Consider the following 12,912-nt stretch of genomic DNA (forward strand, 5'->3'; position numbering starts at 1 on the left):
GATCCACTTAGACTTGAGCTTTGTACAAGGAGATAAGAATGAATCAATGTGTATTCTTCTACATGCTAATTGCCAGTTGAATCAGCACCATTTGTTGAAAATGCTGTTTTTCCCCCAGTGGATAATTTTAGCTCCTTTGTCTAAGATCAAGTGACCATGGGTGTGTGGGTTCATTTCTGGGTCTTCAATTCTATTCCATTGATCTTCCTCTCAATACTGTACAGTTTTTATCACTGTTGCTCTGTAATACAGCTTGAGGTCAGGGATGGTGACTCCCCCAGAAATTCTTTTATTGTTGAGAATAGTTTTCGATATTCTGGGTTTCTGTTTTTCCAAATAATTTTGCAAATTGCTCTGTCTAAATCTATGAAGACTTGAGTTGGAATTTTGATGGGGATTGCATTGAATCTGTAGGTTTCTTTCAGCAAGATGGCCATTTTTACTATATTAATCCCACCAACCCATGAGCATAGGAGATCTTTCTATCTTCTGAGATCTTCTTTGATTTCTTTTTTCGGAGACTTGAAGTTCTTGTCATACGTATCTTTCAATTGTTTGGTTAGAAAGCAACTAGCATATCAGCTTACACAGACTTTTTAAACCAAACCAGGAAGTTAATCCTGATTTTGAGTACATCAATTGGAAGAGAAGTGCCTTTTATGCTGCAAAATACCATGACCAAGACAACCAATAAAAGAAAGTTTACTTGGCCTTCTGGTTTCAGAAGCTTAGTCCATTATGGTAGGACACAGGCATGACAGCAAAAAGTTGCCAGGAATCAGAAAGCAACCTAAGAATAACTCAAGTGTTTTGAAACCTCAAAGCTGGCCCCTTAGTGACACACTTCCTCCATCAAGGATACACTTCTTAATTGAAGCATATTGAATCAATATGGCCCCCATAGGCTCATGTATGGAATCCTTCTTTATTTTTTCTTCTTTTTAAATTTTTATTAGGTATTTTCCTCATTTACATTTCCAGTGCTATCCCAAAAGTCCCCTATAGTCCCCCCCAACTCCCCTGACCACCCACTCCTACTTCTTGGCTCTGGCGTTCCCCTGTACTGGGGCATATAAAGTTTGCAAGACCAGTGGGCCTCTCTTTCCACTGATGGCCGACTAGGCCATCTTCTGATACATATGCAGCTAGAGACAGGAGCTCTGTGGGTACTGGTTAGTTCATATTGCTGTTCCACCTATAGGGTTGCAGATCCCTTTAGCTCCTTGGGTACTTTCTCTAGCTCCTCCATTAGGGGCCCTGTGATCCATCCAATAGCTGACTGTGAGCATCCACTTCTGTGTTTCCTCGGCCCCGGCATAGTCTCACAAGAGACAGCTATATCAGGGTCCTTTCAGCAAAATCTTGCTAGTGTATGCAAGTGTTGGAAGCTGATTATGGGATGGATCCCCGGATATGGTAGTCTCTAGATGTTCCATGCTTTCGTCTCAGCTCCAAACTTTGTCTCTGTAACTCCTTCCATGGGTGTTTTGTGCCCAATTCTAAGAAGGGGCAAACTGGCCCACACTTTGGTCTTCATTCTTCTTGAGTTTCATGTGTTTCGCAAATTGTATCTTGTATCTTGGATATTCTAAGTTTCTGGGCTAATATCCACTTATCAGTGAGTACATATCGTGTGAGTTCTTTTGTGATTGGGTTATGTCACTCAGGATGATGCCCTCCAGGTCCATTCATTTGCCTAGGAATTTCATAAATTCATTCTTTTTAATAGCTGAGTAGTACTCCATTGTGTAAATGTACCACATTTTCTGTATCCATTCCTCTGTTGAGGGGCATCTGGGTTCTTTCCAGCTTCTGACTATTATAAATAAGGCTGCTATGAACATAGTGGAGCATGTGTCCTTCTAATCCTATCAAAGAGTTTTAAACACTTTTTTGTTCTGTTTAAAATACAAAAGGTAGATTATATACTTCTAACATAAAATGGCAAAGAATATACATTACCATTCCAAAAGGAAGGAACCTGGGCATAGTGAGAAAATGATATACCAAAGAATTTTAAATTCTTTGATAGTATTAGAAGGATTAGGTTTTATGGCCTTGATGGAGAAAGTATGTCATTGAGGGTAGACTCTGAGGTTTCAAAAGCTCATGCCCGGACCAGTCTTTCTTTCTCTCTGACTATGGATCAGGATATCTATTTCAATTACTTCTCCAACATCAGACCTTCCATACTTGGTATGAAGTTCCCTGCTATGATGATTATGTACTAAGCTTCTGAAACTATAAGCAAGCACCAAGTTAAATGCTGTTTTACAAATTTGCTATGGTCAGTACAGCAGAAGGTATTCTCATCACAAAATAATAGGCACAGACTTCTTTGAAATATTAATCTTAATATGTTTAACTTGTATTGTTATTATACATAATAAATATATAATATGTATATACTTCACAGATACATACAGACTTATACAATACATAAGCAAATATATAAAATATATTATATAATTGCCTGCATGTTTATGCAATATTTGTTTCCCTATTATCTACAGAGAACAGAAGAGGGTGACATATTCCCCTGAGTTCATATTCTCCAGTTGAGTTACAGATAGTTGTCAGCCACCATGTGAGTGCTGGGAAACAAACCCAGGTTGTTTCCAAGAGCTACCAGTACTCTTAACCATTGAGCCATCTCTTCAGACTCCTCCTTTAAAGCATTTTACAATTCACCCCATATTAAATTATTTGGATAATTTTTATGTTATCTCTGATGTGTTTGTTTACCTACTGATCATTTATTGGCTTCTATGATGTTAGACCTGAGAGAAACTTGGGTTACCTTAATTTTCTCCAAAATTATACAAATGGAAACATCCCACAAAGGTTAAAGGTCAGTCTTAATGATACAGCCAGAATTTCATATGGGTTTGTTGACTCTCATTCTTGGGATCTTTCTCCTCTGTTCACTCTGATTTAGATGATGCCTTTATAACAATATTTTAAAAGTTTCATAAGCTGCTTTTATAACTCAGCACCATGTGCAGCCATTTTCTACCCTCCAATTTGAAAGTGTGCTCACTAGGAGAGAACACATGGCCCCAAAGAGGAGAAATGATCTCATCCCTCAACTCGTGGGTGAATAAAGGAAAGACAATCCCCTTTCTTCAGAGAGAAGGAAAAGAAAGGCCCTAACTATTTGTTGGTGCTCTGATAATCTCCTTACCCACACTCTATTTGAAAACTATGGATTTCAAATTTTCTGCTCCTCTACCATATAATACCATGTTATCAAGTTGTCAGTAATTACTCCGACACTCAGTGCAATATACGTGATATTGGATAAAGTTGGTGATTCTGAGCCACTTTATATTAAACTTAACACAAAGATATCATTAAAATACTTAAAGCTCCTAAGACCTTTGCTGAGCCAATTTCTTAGATCTTTGCTCCTGATTTCTATAAATTCAGACCTTGAAAGAAGAAGCAAACCAAATTTCTACCTGTCAAGTGATTCAGTTGTAAGAAAATTCATTTCACTGTTGATACTTCAGGGACAATGGGATTTCAGATTGAAGGCATTTGCATTCCATGGGGACACTTGTTATGTGTCCCTATGCTAATTTTAAATCTCATTCTGGAAATGAAATGTGTAACTAAGAAGAATTGTGTTAAACGATCGCTACACATTGAATAATCATTTGCAAAGATTGATCATTTAATAAACTAACCTAAAAATGTAAAAAAACACAGTGTAATTTTTCTTTGATGATTCTGAATGTACTCAAAGTACCACAGTGCACTCAATGTACTGTGAAGTACCTTGAAGTCATCACAGGAGATATAACTTTGGAATTGAAAGGGTATTTGTTGGGTTATATGATTCATGGTAGACAACGAAGCTTTAATAACTTATTTATCTCCAACTATAATTCATTGTGTGGCTCTTGTGTACTAAGCTGAGTGTTCCAATATTATATTTTGACCTGGTAGAAAAACACGATGTTATTGACTAGTGATATCTACCTTGAGTAGAGAGAGATTGACAAGCTGGTACAGAAGTTATCACCTTTCCTTCACAGTTCCAGACCAATCCAATTTAAGGCTGAGTATCCTAAAGTATTTTCCAGAATAAATCAGCTGATCACAGATATTAATAGTTGGTCTAACAACTATTATCATTATTCTAGCATTCGAGTTCTGAAATTATCAATGAAAGCAGCCTGAAAATGGAAAAACAACTTTATTATCTTGGATATCTAAAAACATTTGCAGGGAAAAATAATTTAAGCAGAACTTTTTTTTTTTTTTTTTTTTTTTTTTTTTTTTTGGTTTTTCGAGACAGGGTTTCTCTGTGTAGCCCTGGCTGTCCTGGCACTCACTTTGTAGACCAGGCTGGCCTCGAACTCAGAAATCCGCCTGCCTCTGCCTCCCGAGTGCTGGGATTAAAGGCGTGCGCCACCACGCCCGGCTTTTTTTTTGTTTTTTTTTTTGTTTTTGTTTTTGTTTTTTTTTTTAAGCAGAAAATTTATTTGGAGAGTGACATACATTTCCTAGAAAATTGGTGACAGTTCATGGCCTAGTGAAAAAGAATGTGAAGTCACTTTCCCTGTGAGACACCATGTAGCTTAAACTGTTATTATGGTTTCTGAATTCATTTTAAAACACTCAACAAATATGTTTGAATGTCTTCACTATACAAGATACTATATTAAAGTGGTGAGAAAAGAAATGAGATATTTTAAGCAAATATTCCCTAGACTTCACTCAACAGACATTTGTTGACCATTTTCTGGAGTCAGGCAATGCCTTGAGCCATGGAAATTCAAAACCAACTAAAATCCCTCAATAATAAAGTTGAGGGCTTGCTTGGCAATATGTAACATATAACTAAAGAATTAAGCACACTTTGTTTTGTGACTTAGGCCTATAGGAAGCTGGAAGAAACTAAAGACAAGTCTTTTTTTTTTTTATAATTGCATAGCAAATTTGTTTATTCTAATTTCCCACTTAAAACCTATCATTTATCTAACAAGTATTTATTGGATGTCAAAGAAGTGTCAGGTTTTAGGTACAAAGCATTAAATGGTGGACAGACAAATGAACAAAACACTTTCAGTTTAGTAGAAGTTACCGTTGGAAGGGGACAACATACCCTATCAAGCAAATATAAAATTAATATCATGGAGCGAAATGTTTTGAGGAGAAATAAAGTAGTCTAAAGTGGAAAACAGAGGTGTTATTTGATTTCTGGTGCATCTGAATAGTAGAGCAAATTTTGTTAAGACTATTAGTAAAGTGAGATGGCATATATTCATATTTGGAGGAAGAGCATCTTGGGCAGTGAGAGCAGCCAGAGCAAGACCCTGAGGAGGAATCACCATTGTATTAGTAATATATTTTACTTAAGATCCACCAAAACATGTACTAACAATAAGTAAATATGTATGTAACAATTAAAAGTTATTAAATACCTTTCCAAAATAGTATATGCATAGCAATATTTTCTGTGAGATTCTATTTTGTTCTTTGAAAAAATTAATTCTGAAGCAACAAGGAAAATAAGATTAACAATCCAAATATGTTAACTTCCAATGCACATGAAAAGCCAGTAAAAATCTCATGGATAAGAAAGAGATTGTACAAGGAGGAATGGGATGAGGAAATGTCAGAGGGCAAACCAGGAGGGGGATAACGACTGGACTGTAAGAAAAGATTCAATAATAATAATAATAAGTAAAAAGAGAGACACTGTGAATTTCAACCATAGCTGGTAATTGCTGGGTGAGCACAGAAGGAAAGCTGGCTCTCCGTCCCATGAGAGGCCCCTCATGCTTCAGTTCTTCCGTAAAGACAAGTCTTGAATTCTAAAGACAGTTAAAGCATAGTAAGCAACTTTGAAAATACATTTTCAAAATAAGTTCTGAATGAAGTTCAGAAATGTCTGTCTTTAAACACTTTAAAACCTTTTTTTAATTTAACACATACATAAATCAAAATTTTAAAAGTCAATGAATTATCATTATATGATAATTCATTACATATATGAAACTATTGATCATGCCTAGAAATAGAATCTTACCAACACCAATGATCACTTTTCTTCTCTCACTCAGTGCCCCTTACACCAGGTAAAGATTAACTACAATTCTACAATTTTCATTTTCAACACCAGATTTGTTTTTTTTCTTTTTCTTTATTCTTCTCTCATAAAAACAAAAATTCATCCTGACTTCAGCTTCCACTCCTTCCCCAACTCCCAGTAACCCAACAAATGCTTTCCTTCTCCCCTTGATCCACTGTTCCTCTGTTTTCCTTCATAAAAGATCTGGCCTCCTAGAGATTTCAACTGATCATGGCATAACATGATGCAATAAGACTAGACACAAACCCTCATATCAAGGCAGGATATGGCAATCCAGTAAGAGGAAAACAATCCCAGGAGCAGGAAAAAGACTCAGAAATACTCCTGCTTCCACTGATAGGAGTCCTCCAAACACCCCAAGACAAACAACCACAAAACCACAACCATAAGTGCAACCACAGCATGTATTTAGAGGACCCAACACAGACCCCTGTAGACTCCATAATTGCCACTTGAGTCTCTGTGAGCCACTATGAGCCCTGCTTAGTTGATTTTGTGGGATGTGGTGTCCTCAACTCCTCTGTCTCCTACAATCCTTTCTTCCCCTCTTCCATAGGATTCCCTAATAACTGCCTAAATGCAATTCATTCATCAGGGGGAATGGCATCTTGACAGGAGTGTTGTTTAGCAGTTACTAATATCTAAGCTTTGAATGTGTCTACTTTGTTCTTCTCTACAAGCACACCACAAGCATCTTGGAAGGTATCAGGATAACTCAGTCACCTAGTGGAAGAGCCACAATAAATCAGTCTGCCTCTATCTTACGCTTAAAAGCCATGCTTGTCTTTATTATAACTAAATCTCTGTTTTTCAAGGAGAGGGCTGTGCTCCTCCTGTAATCTTAACTACAAATTAGATTACTGCCTGTTCCTGTTCTGTACTGCCTGTTCCTGGAAGTGACAACAATGCCTTTGTTTCAAAAGATTGTTATGATTACCTGTTGTTATGACAACCTCATTATGATAACCTTGCAAGCATATCTTTGTTTCAGGTTGTTGTTATTACCAACTTGTTATGTTTATGCTGATTCTGTAACTCCATCTGTTTGCCAGACAAATTCCCCTTTTCGAAACACTACCATCACCACCCTGTGCACACACATACATGCACATACACTCCTGAACTATAAAAACCCTTATCTTATCCATGTCCAAAGTTGATCTCGTAAACCCCACCTTTAGGGAGAGATAGCTTATCTACATGAATAAAAATACATTTCTTTAATTAATTGCTTGCTTTAATTAACTTAGCCATGATAGTTTGTATCAGAGGTCTTTCTCCTCATATTTACATGGTTAATAATGCTTAGCATGCACAAGGCATTGTGTTTCATCCCTAACACTCCCTACCCTAAATCTGAAATATCATTTCTACTGAAAAATTTTATGAGGAAACAAAGATCAGGGGGTTAAGCAGCCTATCCAAGGACATACAGCCAAGAAGGGCCAGATACACTAAAAAGCATCTGAGATGAATTTCATCCACTTTTATCTTCATGCTCATATTCAAAAGTAACCGTGATTTACTATTTTAAACTGAGAATTAAAATATTTGGTAAATGAGAAACAAATTGAACAACAGGTTTCCTGATCTGAGGGAATTTTACAGTAGTCAATACTTTATGTTCATATGAGATCATAAAGACTTGTACAATGACATCAAGATCTTTCATCCTTTACTGTCTATATAGTCTTTATACAGCTTTTACTTGGTATTTTAGGAATCTTTGTCACTGACGTGAGAATAACCACAGACTTTGTTGATGTAGATTGTGCTTCCACACAGCTTTTCTTTTCTGTACTTGGCTGTTGCAGACAATAGTCATCTTTGAGGGAAAAATTTTCCATGCTCTAGAAACAAAACTTAAGCCCAGTCTGCTCCCAGTGCATGGACCAGGACTTTGTTCATTCCCCATGGATGACAGCTTGACCACAAATTATCTGAGTTTATGCATACTCATAGTTTTCCCTAACCCCCCTTTTAAATCCATGATTGCTGTCATTTTTTTTTTTGCTTAAACTGTGAATACTTATTGATGAATATATAAGAAAATTAATTTGCTCCTTTGTGCTTTCTCTGTAGAATAAGGTGAGGTAAATGACCCCCTTTGAAAGTAAGGGTAAAAGACCTCCCATTAGTGTGGGATGTTGAAACATGGACAATGAGAGAATTTAACCAAGTCAATATTTGGATAGAGAAAGACCTTTTTTTGAACACACTGTAAGAGAACAATAGGAAAGGTAATATCAGAAGAACTATCTGATGGAAGAATGTGAGGCTATAGGTTTCTACCTGGGATCTACCTTCCTTTTGGATTGAGTTCTCACAACCTAATTCCTCCCAATATGCATACTGGGATTGGACAATATTTTCTTCTTGGCAGAGGCTAAATTTGTAGTTAATGTACACAGGCACATGATTTCTATGCTTGCAGTTTGGCTGGAAAACAAATCCTAGTTTTTCATTATGGAAAGGATAGCTGAAAAAAATCTGGAAGCTTTGAGAGACACTCCTTGCCTTTGCTCCTGGTGTCTCACATCTCTGAACCTCTGTTTCTACCATCAGGTCGTCTTGGACTCTTACCTTCCTGCATCCTTCTTATAAGGGCCCATCAGAGAATGTTGAGCTCACCTGGACAACAACTCAAAATTTCCATTTTGGCACATTTGCAAGTCCCCTTTTGCCATGGAAACTAGCATATTATAGGTGGACATCTCTGGAAGGCTGATATTCAGCTAAAGATATACTGTAACTCTCACCTCTCTTTCCTTCTATACAACTTCCAGGAAAGAAATTCTTTTTCCTACCCTGCCTGTTTTTCTTATCCTATATTAATCCCCTTCACTATGCTTAGTGATTGTGTGCTGCTTCCCTTTGGAAATAGCCTGGCCTAGATTTTTTTTAAAAAGATTTATTTATTTATTATATGTAAGTACACTGTAGCTGTCTTCAGACACTCCAGAAGAGGACGTCAGATCTTGTTACAGATGGTTGTGAGCCACCATGTGGTTACTGGGATTTGAACTCTGGACCTTCGGAAGAGCAGTCGGGTGCTCTTACCCACTGAGCCATCTCACCAGCCCCTAGATTTTCTTTCTCAGCTCTGCTTATTCAGCTGTGCTACCCTAGTCATGGTATATCAGCTCTCTGGTACATTTAGGTTGACTTATAGATGCCTATCTTCTGGACTACTAGGATCATTAAGTAAAATCATGGAAAGAAGTTTCTCCTAAGCCTTGGCAATTAGAGAGCATTCTGTGGATATAGGTTATTATAGCCATTACTTTCAGTATTTCTTTTTTTCTGTCCTGGCTTGGAGTCTGTACATCCATACAGTCCTGAAAGATGATCCCTTTCTGAAAAAGCCATCCCTTTCTGGCTTGAATTTAATTCAACCGTCTCTTTTCAACATCCTACACTTTACTTTTCAGCAAACATAAAAAGATGAGTAAGTCATCATCTCCTTATCATAAATGCCCATTCTGCAGAGCACAACAAGTAGAAGAGAAGAATAAAGTTTCATATGGTATGGAGGTTATAGCCTATAAGTCCAGTGCTCAGAAAGTAGAGACAGAAGATCATAAATCTGAGGACATCTTGGTGTTTGGAGTCAACTCAAGTATAGCCTGGACTATATAGTAAAATCTTGACTCATAAAACTAAAGTAAAAAGGAAGAAATATATAGAAGGGGTGGAGGAAGGAGAGAAGAAAGGGCTTCAAAATAATATATGGAATATCTTTCTTCCTTGAAAAATATCAGAAAAGATTTCCAGCTAATAGTCTATTAACCGGAGTGAGGCAGAAAGTAACGCTTTGGGAAAAGAGTTAAATAAGGAGCATTTTGTGCTCTTTGTATTCGTCGATTATATCCCTATCTGAGGCATTGGACCAGTTTCTGCATTCAGCAAGATTTATGTGTAAGTGTTTTAAAATAATCTGACTTTCACCACTGTTTTTTTTTCCAACCCAAGTCTAACAAGGAAAAGGATTGTGAATGTGAAGGGTGAGTTGCAAGATGCTCTGCTTTGCTTGTGGCAGGGTCTGACTTTGGGTTTTGTTGCTGTGAAGAGATACCATGACCACAGCAAGTCTAAAAGAAAAACCTTTAATTGGGGCTGGGTTATAGTTTCAGAGGTTTAGTCATGGGGAAAAAAAACATGTCAGCATGCAGGCAGACATGATGTTGGACAAGGAGCTGAGAGTTCTACATCTGGATTCACAGGAAGCAGAGGGAGACTGTGTGGCACACTGGGCTTAGCATGAGCATAGGAGACATCAAAGCCTGCCACACAATGACCCACTTGCTCTGTCAAGTCCATACCTACGCCAACAAGGTCACACCTCCAACTAGTATCATTCTATATGAGCCAATCATTCAAATACATGAGTCTATGTAGTGATTCCTATTCAAACTACCATAGGTGGCATGGTATGAATTGAATTCAGCATAGTCTGTGTATTGGTTAGAATATGATGACTTCTCAAGCACCTTGAGCGAGTCCCGGGAGATGCCAGATGACAAGAAAATGGCCATATGGCAAAGCTCAGAAGACACCAGACTGGGCTGCAAATCATGACACTCTCATTCTCTAGAACCTGACTCCAAACAACAGAGCAATAGATCTAATTCATCCTATGCTGTACTCTATAAAGCAAGGTCCTCTAGAAGATGAAGGACAAGAAAGGCAGCATAGTATCTGAAAGTCAACCCCACAATAATCAAATCCCCAAGCAAATCCTTTTGCATTTTCTGCCACATCCATCAAGAACACTAACTAAAGCCCACCCACTTAAGACCGTGTTGAAGCTGGAGAAGAAATAAGTGCCAAAGTAGAGCTTCCTTCCAGAAAGTGTTGGGAATCTCTTGGTGTTATGCTTGTACATTCTCAGTGGAAGACTGCAGTATTGCCATAACATTGGGTGGCTGCCAGACTTCTTGACAGACTACGAAGTTAAAGTCGCGTTACTTTCACTGTTGCAGTCACATAGTACCTGACAAAGGTAATGAAGGAAGTTTGAGAAGACAGCCCATTATGATGGGAAAGTCATGGTAACAGGACCATGAGGCAACTGGTCACAATGTATCCATAGTCAGGAAGCAGTGCTCAGCAGGACCCTAGCTAGTCAAAGGGTACCATCCATAGTTAGAGTAGATGTTCCCACCTCTGTTAATTAGAAGCACACAGACTTACTCAGAATTCATCTCTTGGGTGATTCTATATCCCGTCAACCTGATAATTACATTACATTAACCCTCAAAGTTTACAATCCCCAGGTGGTAATGCTGTTTGGGAGATTTTTGTAAACTTTGGAAAGTGGAACCGAGCTGGAAGAAGTGGATCACCAGGTGGCAGGCCTTGAGGGCTCAATTTTTCTGGTCCCACCTCTCCTCCCCAGTCCACATAGATATGATCAAGCAGCTCCACTTGCCTCTGATTTCACAGCTGAGAGATGCTTCCACCATGACTTCTTTATCATGGTGTATTATATTCTCAAACCACCAACAAAATAACCCCCTCCACGCCTCCAAGGGACTTCTTGTTGGGTCACAGCAATGAGAAAACCGTCTAATAGTTGAGACTCCAAACAAAACATACAACAGTGATTTCAGTGACAATACATGTGTGGTATCCAGGACAAGGATAAGAAATGACACATAGGGTGACAAAAAGCAAGATCCATAGTAAGAGAAAGGCTCTGACAGGGTTGATCTAGGCAGTTAAGCGTAGGGTAGGACAATTTTTACCCCAGTAGGGTAGGACAAAAGTTAGAAACACAGTAAACAAAGATGTAAGGAGACTCAGGGAGACAAAGCTGCAGAGACTTGGACACTGATTGAGATGTTGAACATCCTTTGGGCTGACTATCTTTCATCCATGGAAACTGCCTTGTGATTGTAATGCATTGGGATAGGTTGAGAGCCGACTTCTCAAGAGGGCCCTAAATTCAAAAAAACCACACACAAAGCCCATATGTCAACCTTGAATCCGAGTTAAATGTTTAACAAACACTTGCTCCCATGTGAGTGACAGACCAGAAGTAACTCTTCTGATTTAGAATCAAGTGCCTGCCAGGAAGCCAGGAATTCCAACCAGCCACAGGCATGCTGGACCGCTTTTACTATGGTGACTCATGAAGGTATGATGCCGCTAAAGAACTACTGCCACCTAGTGATGTTACAATGTCATAGCACAATACATTGCTCTCAACAGGTCATGTCACCCATATAACCCAGTGCACTGTCGTCAGTTGTTACATCTCTAGTAGACAATTATTTGTTATATATTACTAATTTATATATTTACTGTAATATATGTTAATGGTTATTTTAGAAGGTATTTATTCTACTTTTTTTTTAAAGCTAAATTTAAACAGCCCCAGGCAGGGCCTTCTCAAAGTATTCTAACAAAGACTTTGTGATCTCAAGAGGTCACATTCCAAATATTATGGCCCCAAGTACCCTCCAATGGGACATGATACAGAAGTGGAGCACAGTGGTAGTACACCTGGCCCTCCATACACATCAGCTAATGTGTGTGCGTGTGTGTGTGTGTTTCTTAGTTTTAGCCAAAAGAAAATAAGCTTAGAAAATTTAAACATGTATTTTAAAATATAAGAGTAAATTATAAAAATCCCAACTTAAAAAAACAGTGTATGGTGATACAATGTGTTTTTGTTTTTAGATACAAGTCAAAAGATTTTTTAAAAATAGCTCTTAAGGTAAAAGGTTTCAATATGCTAACCTTTAATCCTGAAGCATATACTTGGTATAAATTTAGAATATTCTATGTGTATTGTGTTTACAAAG

Source organism: Mus caroli, unplaced genomic scaffold, assembly GCF_978045245.1.
Source record: "Mus caroli unplaced genomic scaffold, Mus_caroli_1 scaffold_7, whole genome shotgun sequence".
NCBI lineage: Eukaryota > Metazoa > Chordata > Mammalia > Rodentia > Muridae > Mus > Mus caroli.